This window comes from Drosophila hydei, unplaced genomic scaffold, assembly GCF_003285905.1.
Source record: "Drosophila hydei strain 15085-1641.00,03,60 unplaced genomic scaffold, DhydRS2 tig00000367-arrow-arrow-pilon, whole genome shotgun sequence".
Taxonomy (NCBI): Eukaryota; Metazoa; Arthropoda; class Insecta; order Diptera; family Drosophilidae; genus Drosophila; species Drosophila hydei.
In genome coordinates, this window is record NW_022045719.1 from 19,199 (window position 1) to 28,813 (window position 9,615).

Here is a 9,615-nt window from a genome sequence, read left to right on the forward strand (position 1 = left end):
TGGGGCCTATGAAATTTAATTTATTGTGAAATATGTTTCGATGAGTCCTTGAAAGATTGAATTTAAATTGAGCTGGCTTAAGCCAAATGCTATTGTGTTAAATGCCATTCAAATGCTGCCAAATAAAAAGCACAGATAAATCTAAACCGAAATCATAAATATTTGTAATAGCTAGGCATATTAAATAGATATGCAAGTGTCTGAAGTAGAGGATTATTATATCAAAGTTAAGCGACATATTTGTATGTTATGTTAAAACTAATTTCTATCCATCTCTCTATATTTAGTAAAGCAATCTTCTTGGAAAAATCACATACTTGTTAAGATTTAAGGGAAATAAAAAAAAAATTGGTCTAGAAATGCAGAAGTTTTGTGATTATGTTTTTAAGAACAAAATAATTTATAAGGCATTTAAGACCCTTTCACTTTGATATAGAAGTCTTTTTTATATAATTTCATCAGACCTTACGTAAGATCGCTCTTATCCTAAGTCATCTTGACATTACAGCTGCAATGCGTACCTTAGTTTGATTAACGTGTAATACGACAAATTGCTAAATTTACTGCTAATTTGAATTCATTTTCGGATATGCAGCAATTGAGTTTATTAAAGCTGAACTGGCTAAGCAAGAAGTGTTGCTTCCATTTACGAGTGTTCGCTCATTAGAGGCTCGAAGGGCATTTGTGGCTTAATTAGCGACATAAAAGCTGCTCACACCCAAAGACCTAGTTAACTGTGCGGTTCCCCTCCAGCCTCGTCTGCCCAGCTCAGGTCATGTGACACTTCCGTTACGGCCGCCCACCCAACGTTTTGCTGCTTAGTTTGCCGCTCACGTTGCTCTTTTGTGGACGGGGTAGAAGAGTCGAGGGGGTTGGGGTTAACTTTTATGACTGATTATGTTGTTTTTCGGCATTTAATTGCCACTTGGCCTGTGTGAGGATGTGACTATTTTTATGGCTAATGAGCAGCTTGAGTTGAATTCCTGGTCTATTCATGCAGCATCAGGTGTATTCGTTATTATAATGATTGCTGTGGGTAAATGGGCACAGAGAAAGGTCTACGAACTGTCCAATAAAACTCAAGAAGTTATGTGCGGGTTGTTAAAAATGCGATAAATTAAAATAAATGGTTGCTTGGAGTGTCCTAGTGGGGTGTGGTTGTAGGCGTTTGGACTTGGAAGGCAAAACTGAATTTATAGAGGTATTTCCTTAAGAGTTTAATATATATAAATATATATACAGAAACCTGCACTAGGAAATGCTTTCATAGTAAAGTATACAACAGAAATATTACAGAACAATGGCCATAAGATAAACTAATACCTTTCATTATGTGAACAGAATATAGAAACTTATAACAATTGGCGTCATGTTCTAAAAATAGGTATTGAATCAACAAATAATTCATATAGATCAGATATATATTTCCATTCCTTTCGCACTTACTTTGTAGTCTTTAAATATAATGGAGTCGGTGATTGAATCACACACTGTCTAACATATACTCTCTCACTCAGCGACACCGAATTGCATGACACACACACTCTCTCACAACCACTCTCTCTCACTCTCTCGCACTTACTTTTTTCGTTTTTATTTCTTTATTTTGTTGCAGCTTATTGTCTTAGACTCTATAGCGCATTTAGCTCTAAACCTTAACTAATGGGAGGGCAGATATGCCAATTATTCTGCACTTGTAGCTACTATCTTAATTAGTTCTAATATTGTCTAGAGGATGCAATCTCTTCAGTCTTCGCCTATTGTTGTTTATAGCCAGGTTGCTTGCGAGATGGTTAGGATGCGCTGCAAGTCTGTCCGCGTATCTTGAACTGTGTCGCCCAATGAGTTCAGCAACTGTGGGAATTGCTAAATCCCTATGTAAGACTGAGTTTCTTACAAACCAGCTGGCTCCAGTCCATCTGCGTAGTGCTTTATTCTGCAGGGTCTGAATTTTGTTCCTTGTAGTCTTCGCCGAGGAGCCCCATAGAGAGATACCATATACGAAGGTTGGGACAACTATTGCCTTGTAGATGGCGGCCTTGCTGCTGTAAGACAACTTGCTTGAAGCTCTCAGCATCCAGTCGAGGGTTTTTAGCTTGCTTTTGCATTTTGAGGTTACTTGACTTATGTGCGCTTTAAAAGTCAGCCTTCTGTCAAGAGTGATACCAAGGTACTTTACTTTTGAGGCTTTGGGAATAGTGGGCCCCAATGCAACGCTTGGGCAATCTCCTCTTCTAGTGGCGAAGGTAGTATGTACAGACTTTTGTGCATTAATGGTGATACACCACCGTTTTGCCCAGCGTCCGAAAGAGTCCAGATATTTTTGTAGTGAGTCTGAAGCTTCTTGCGCAGATACGTGACGTGATAAGATGGCGGTGTCATCTGCATAGGTCGCTATGAGTACTGCATCTGTACTTCCTATATTTGGCTCGGGAGTTGGCATATCTCCTGTGAATAAAGTATAAAGTGTTGGGCCTAGAACACTACCCTGTGGTACTCCAGCCATAATTGGTCTAGTCAAGGATACTGTTTGCCCCCTTGACACTTGGAAGGTTCTTCCAATAAGGTATGAGGATAGCAACGCGAAAAATGGGGCTGGAAGGGTGGTCCTCACTTTCTGCAGCAGTCCCAGGTGCCAAACTCGATCAAACGCCTGTTTGATGTCTAAAAAGACGGCAGAGCAGTACATCTTTTCTTCAAAGGCTCCAAGGATATGGTGCACAACTCTGTGAACCTGTTCCGGTGTTCCATGCTGTCTCCTGAAGCCAAACTGATGGTTTGGAATGGCCTCCTGGCGTCCCAGATGTGTCAGTACTCGTTCCAGAAATATTCTTTCGAATATTTTGGAGAGTACTGGCAACAGGCTAATTGGTCTGTACGACTCAATTTCTCCCACGGGTTTGCCAGGCTTAGGAATCATCACAATCACGGCGCGCTTCCAGCAGGCTGGAAAGTGCCGGATGCGGAGCATGGCGTTGTACACCATAGTTATGTAGTCTATGGTGGAGTCAGGCAGTGCTCTAAGGACTCTGCCGTTTATTAGATCATATCCAGGGGATTTTTTTGCCTTCACTCTTCTGATGTGTTCAAGAACCTCTTCTTTTGTACATCCAGTTATCTGGTCTTCAGCTGGGAGGGGCGAGAGAACGATGTCTTCTGTTGCTTCGATTTCTGAGGCCTCTGCGGTAATCACCGGCGTGAATTGGTCTTGAAGGTGGTTTGCAAAAGCCTCAGCTTGAGCTTCGTCTCCAATGTGCCAGGAACCAGAAATGCTCCGAATGGGATGACGTCGTATTGGCTGCCGTTTGAGCTTTCTTGTAAATTTCCATAATTGAAACTCTGCGTCAGTGGGCGATTCAGCTCGTACCAGCGCATCGCTGATACACCTCTTTTGAAGCAGGGCGAGAGCAGCTTTAAGATGCCTCGTGGCTTCGTTGTACATGGATTTGGCATCAGGCGTGCGTAATCTTAACCAGCGTCTCCTGGCCCATCTTTTGTGTATTAGTAGGTGTTGGGCCTCCAAGGTGAGGGGGATGTTGTACGGAGACTGTTGTCTTGTTTGGCAAGATGGTGGGGCGGCTTGGTGCGCAGCTTTGACTATTTCTTCCTGCAGTTTGTTTGCTGCGTAGTCCACGTCTTCAGGAGTGTTAAGTTCCATTTCTATGTGCAAAGAGTAATGGAGCTCGCGCCTAAAGACTCCTAAATCTGATCCTGCTGGCAGTAGTTGTTTCCTAATGGGCAAGGGCTGTGGCTGCGCGTGGATTGTGACTATTAGTGGCAGGTGGTCAGAGGATAGGTCCAAGGATTCTTCAATGGTCAATTGCCGGTCACAGATGCCTTTGTAGACAGCGAAGTCGATTGCCGAGGGCCTGTGTCCATTAATTGGGTAACGGGTGGGGGCTCCAGTCGCCAATATGCTGAATTGTAAGTTTTGAATCGCCTCAAATATGACTTCTCCGCGACGATTCGCACTATTGCTTCCCCAAAATGGGTGCCATCCATTCCAGTCGCCGCCGATGAGGGTCTTATTCAACCTTTGGCCTAGAACCTGTTCCATGTGATGATCACACAGACCAGTGTTTGGCGGAAGATAAATTGACGCAACTTCGATCGCTCCAATAGACGTAGGCAGGGTGATGGCTGAGACCTGCATTGTTGCGTTGCAAATTGGCAGTAAAGGTGTATGCGGTATTGTTGCTCGTATGAGGATTGAGGATCCACCAAAGCAGTTTGCTCCTTCACCATGAGCCTGATAGTGTTCGTATCCGAAAATTTGTGTAGTGGGGCACTCATGAGTTTCTGTTATTAACATTATATCTATGTTTTCTTGTGAGAGAAACGCAGCCAGTTCCTGAGTCTTGTTTCTCAGGCCATTGGCGTTCCAGATACCCACACGTAAAGCCATTATTTGTAGGCAAGCTTGGTTATGATGGCCATTAAACTGTTTAGCATGGTTGCTTGTTGGGATTGTACTTCTCGCATCGCTTTGAGCTCGGCATTAATTGCGTCAAACTGACGTTGTTGTTGCTGAAGCATTTCAGTGAACAAAGTGTCACTTGTGGTATTCTTATTTGACGGTCCACCTCTAGCGGCCTGTGCGTAAGAAACACCACTAATAGGCGTTGCAAAGCTCGTGGCTTGGGTAATGCTCCGGGGCCTTGTAATTTCGGAAGCAGTACTCGGACCCGTAGACGGTGTTTGTGTGGGACTCCTTTTTTGTGCTGGGGATTGCAATTTGCGCAACCGCTTGTATACTTGGCAGCCCTTATAGTTGGCTGGGTGCTGTAACTCACAGTGCACACAAGTTGGTGCCTGGTCCTTTTCGCGGGTGCAGTCTTTGGATGCGTGTTTCCCGGCGCAACGCACACATCTGGGAGCTTTGTGGCAGTAGCGTTGTGTGTGTCCAAATTCTTGACAGCGATGGCATTGTGTCAGGTCGTTGTATCTTCTTGGCAGTTCCACTGTGCAGCGTTGCCTGCAGACAACTCGAATGTCCAAAATTTCTTTGTTGTTGGGGGCCTGAGCCACGTCAACAAAAAATATATTTAGCGGTGTTTTGTCCATACGGCTCAGTGGGTTGTGCACATTTGTAATTGTGTGGCCTTTGGTTTCCAATTCCTTTTTAATTAGTGTTGTATCAGTGCTGGAGTGAAGCCCTTTGAACACGACTCTATATGGTTTGTCCTCCTTAAGCTGGTAGCAGTGGAACTCCAATTCCAGCTTAGTAAAGTGGTCTATAACTCTGCGATAGTCCTCACTGCATTGGGTTAATACACCTATGTTATTCTTCTTTGGCTTAATTACGTATGATTTAGCATCAATTACTTTATCTATTATCTGTTGAAGTAGGGCCACAGACTTGATGTTTGGACACCATATGGGGGGCGGACGAGGTTTCGGAGTAGTTTGCTGGTCGGTCAATACTGGGGCTTCTGGAGCTACAGGTGATTCGCTGTAGTCTTCATCTTCTTCTACGAGCAGTGAAAATCGATTTTCTGATATTAATGCTGCATTGCTGGTGCTTGGTTCGTCGAAGATGAGCCTTTTCTTGATGGTTTTTGGTGAATTTGGCTGTTTACGTTTCGTGTTTTTGTTGTTAGTGATGCCTTGCACGGAGGCGATATCTATTTTTGAGTTTATTGGCATGATGGAGGCTTGCCTATTTGCCATCACAACGTTAAGCTGGGCTTGCATTTCTGCATTTACCTTTACAGCTGTAGCGAGGTTATTGACATTAGATGTCATCGCGGATTGTGCTTTTGAGTGCAGGCGCACTCGCGCCAAGCGACGAAATTTCGTAAATTGCAATTAAAGCAATTGAGTTACGCGGAAGCAAGCGATAAGAAAACGCTGCGTGTGCGGTTTTTGTTGCTGTTGCGTTGAAGAATGCACCGCAAAGTTCTATTTTTAGAACTCTGCAGCAGTAGAGCTTAAGCGAAGGCTGTTCGAATTCACGTCTTTACAGGTCGAACGACTGATCGCGATTGTCTCGCACTTACTATTTCACTTGCTATTTCACTTACTCATTCGCGGACGAAGCCTCACGCACTGTATGCGAGCTTATCTTTTATTTAATCGGCCATGTTGATAAAGCGATTGATATAGCATTGCTTAGATACACACGCCTTCACACACACTCCCTTACACACGCTCTCTCTCTCACACATATTCTGTCAGCCAGACTCTCTCATAATTCACTCACTCCCTCTCAGAAGCAATGTGAGTGAAGATGAACTCAAACGCAAAATCTTTTAAATATAAGCTAGAGTTCATGTCGGTTTGTTAACATTTCATCTGCTATTAAACATGCGCTGATTGGAAATTAAATAGTGTTACTTCCCTCTCACTGCAGTCCAGGCAGTTCACTTACGCTCTCTGGTATTTAAAGAGCGTGGATCCCTCCTTCTTCCCCTTCCCCCTTCTCAGACAAAAATTATCTTGCTCTGCTAGATTCTCTTGATAGGCACATGCTATTCGCTAATTGGTTGTACTTAATCTCTCACTCACTCACGGGTTCACGCTGACACACACAGTGGCAGTGTACCTATGTTGATATAGCCATCTCACTCCCGCTTTCGATTTGGTAGCCAAAGGTACTGAGCGCTTATGAGCGGCACTGCATTGCTCTCTCTCACACCGACTCTCGGTTCATTTTTGGAAATTTAATGGTCGTCGTGATCGACGAAGCCGTTGCTCTCAGCCAGAAGCCATCATAATTCGCTCAGTCACTCTCAGGCGCAGTATGAGAGCATTCGATTGCGGATAGTAATGCTGATTCACTCTAACACATACACAAAGGCGCTTTTTTTACATATTTTATATAAAATGTGTTTTTAAACAATAACGAGATTAAAGGGAGTTAACTTATTTGGCGTCTGTATCTCAAAAATCATTTCCAAAATTGTGTTGAAAATGAAATGTTAGACATTTTGCCATTGCGAACAATGAATGCAGTAGAGACTCAGCTGCAGCTACCAAATTACTCGAGCTGTTTGACTTAATGGCCGTTTAGATTGGCAGCAAACAGACGGTTACACAAAGAGGCAGCCATAGATTTAGAGAGCGAGAGAGAGGAAGAGAGAGAAAGAGAGATGAACGACAGACACGGACACTCAACGTCAAAAGAAAACGCATTACTTGCAACTCGACGGGGCAAAAGAAATTTCAACTGAAATTATGCGTTTGCACAAGACATAAAGCGAGTTGCCAAAGTGCGCGAGTATAAGCCCAAGTTGTACCCTGTAGAAACAGAATTGAGTGGAAAATCTAGAGAAACAGCTAATATTAAAATAATAATTATGGAGAATGAGAGGTTTGCGCTTGATTTTTGCTTTCACGTTGAACATTATAATTCATCTTTATAAAACATATCAAACCGTGCATCTTCTAAATGATCTTGCCCGTCCGCATTCTCTACAAAGCAAGTTTGCATGCATTTGCTTCTTGTCGCAAAACGATTAGGATTTCCACCACAGCCACCATAAAAGAAGTGTACACAGCGATTAGTCACATAATCATAGCCAAAAACTCGAATTTTACCATCGCAAGGTCCAACATCAGCCATATATCGGCATTGAGCTAGGCACATGTGGAACAAAAAGATTTCGATTATATCAATTTATAATGTACCAGAATTGCATACTAACGTGATTTGATGACCTTGTTGAATGCCGCCAATGCTGCTATGATCTGCATTAGAAAATAAAGTATTTTAAGGCTATTCATGCTGTTAGAAATATATATGAATATATTCATATGTAAGAAATATATTCAACTGAATAAACAAGGCTAAATTGTTGCTTGACAATTCGGTTCCTATAGAACTGATATGCCCTGCCTGCTAGCATAGACACCAGAAGCACATATCGCTCTAAGTCTGCAGGCTGAGCTGCACTTTGAAGTAGTCGCACAACGCACTTCATCATATTTATTGCCAAGAGAAACATCCCTTCTTGCCCACTTCAATTCTTTGTTCCTTACTCTAAAAAGTTTTTTTTGGGAAATTTGACTAACGATTTGATGACGTTGATAGGGCTATGAAATGCATAAAATAAACTGCAAGATATTGAGAAAGAAGTTGTCGCCGCATATTTCAGCGGACTTTAAGTTCGAGCGGCGGAAGTGGATGTGGCTGTGGCTGTGGCTGTGGCTGTGTGGAAGTGGCAACGGAAACGGATATGAGTTGCCATAATGTAAACGGCAAACACTCAAGTTTTGCCAACGATTCGTATCTGGCTTTAAGTGTCTGGCTTAAAAAATCGATTTAATTTCATTTGTAAAGCGATTTTCCCTTAAAATGTGATTACGCAAATTTTCAATTCGAAAACGATAACGAAAATTGGCAGCGTAGCTAAAGAACGGGCACGCCCGCCACCTCTCCTCCTCTTCCCATCTCCCCTTGCCAGCTAAACCAATTGGCATGCGCTGTCCCAGAGGCTTCCGCTTTTTTCTTTGGAATTCTGGTATATGCGTTGGTGGGGCATCTTTGTGTCTCGCGGGTATTTCAGCGTCAAAGTCTTAACAAGCATAATTATATATGCTATATACACAAAGCGAGGGTGCAATCAATTGTTGTGCAACAAGCAGAGGGAGGTTAGTTTAGCCAAGGATTACTGACTGTGTATATGTGGGGCAACAACACAATATAAATTTGTTAGCTGCCAGAGTCTAGGTAGACAGCATCTAGTATAAGTGCTTTTACTTAAAATACTTAGAATAGCTCATCAAGGAGCTTATATTACTTTGCATATATTCTAACTTAGAATTCGCTGCAACTACAAATAAATCAAAAATAATTATTTTGGCCAACCTTTTATTTAGCTAAAGTAAAGATAATGTATTATAAGAAATGAATATTTAACTTAAACAGTTTCTATGTAATTTTGAATGAATTCTGTTATTTTGTCATATGGGGAATATATAAAATATGTTAAATATATGAAACATATGTTACTCATATATTTAATTTAATTTTTTTTCATTTTAAATTTAATTTCTTATGTATATTTGTAGTTTATATACAAATTTATTTAATTAAAAATTTAAAAAATATTTTAAATAGTGTTTTTTTTTAATTTTTTATTTTAAATATGTTTTTAATTTATATACAGTTTTTTTGTATTTAAAAGTTAATAATAAACAGCTTTCTGAATAAATACCTCAAAGACCTCACACACCACATTCCATCTCATTTGGCTGTTGCTGTTGCTGTTGCTATAGCAACATCCTTCGAAATTCCAATAAAAATCAACAGGAAATCCGCAAAAACCGAAAAACAGTTAACATTTATCGACAACCGCTGAGCAATAGTTGCCTCGTTGCCTGGCCCAAAGGGCCTTCAACCAACACTTAATTAAGTTTCAGTTGCTGCAACACTCGCCAGTCACTAAAACCCTATGCGCAGCAGCCGCTTAAGCTCCTGCTACCCCATTCCCTCTCTCTCGCTGCAATCTGGCGTTAGTTGCCCACAGCAAAGCTCTGCAGCGACCGCTAATGCGGTTTAGTTGTGCGCCCGCTTCAGCGCCCCAGCTGCAATCGAATCGAAACTAAAGCAATTGCATTTGGCACCACACAAAATGTAACGCAAATTTTGACAGTCGTTGATTTCAGTGCGTT

At 41.9% G+C, this 9,615-nt stretch overlaps 1 long non-coding RNA gene across 1 annotated transcript; it reads right to left on the reverse strand.

The window, feature by feature from the left end:
- Positions 1-7,375: 7,375 nt before the first annotated feature.
- LOC111593772 lies at positions 7,376-7,834 on the reverse strand. The gene is made up of 3 exons (XR_002751067.1): positions 7,647-7,834; positions 7,540-7,578; positions 7,376-7,439 (listed from the first exon to the last, which is right to left on the reverse strand). It is a non-coding gene; the product is annotated as an uncharacterized LOC111593772 (long non-coding RNA).
- Positions 7,835-9,615: the final 1,781 nt, after the last annotated feature.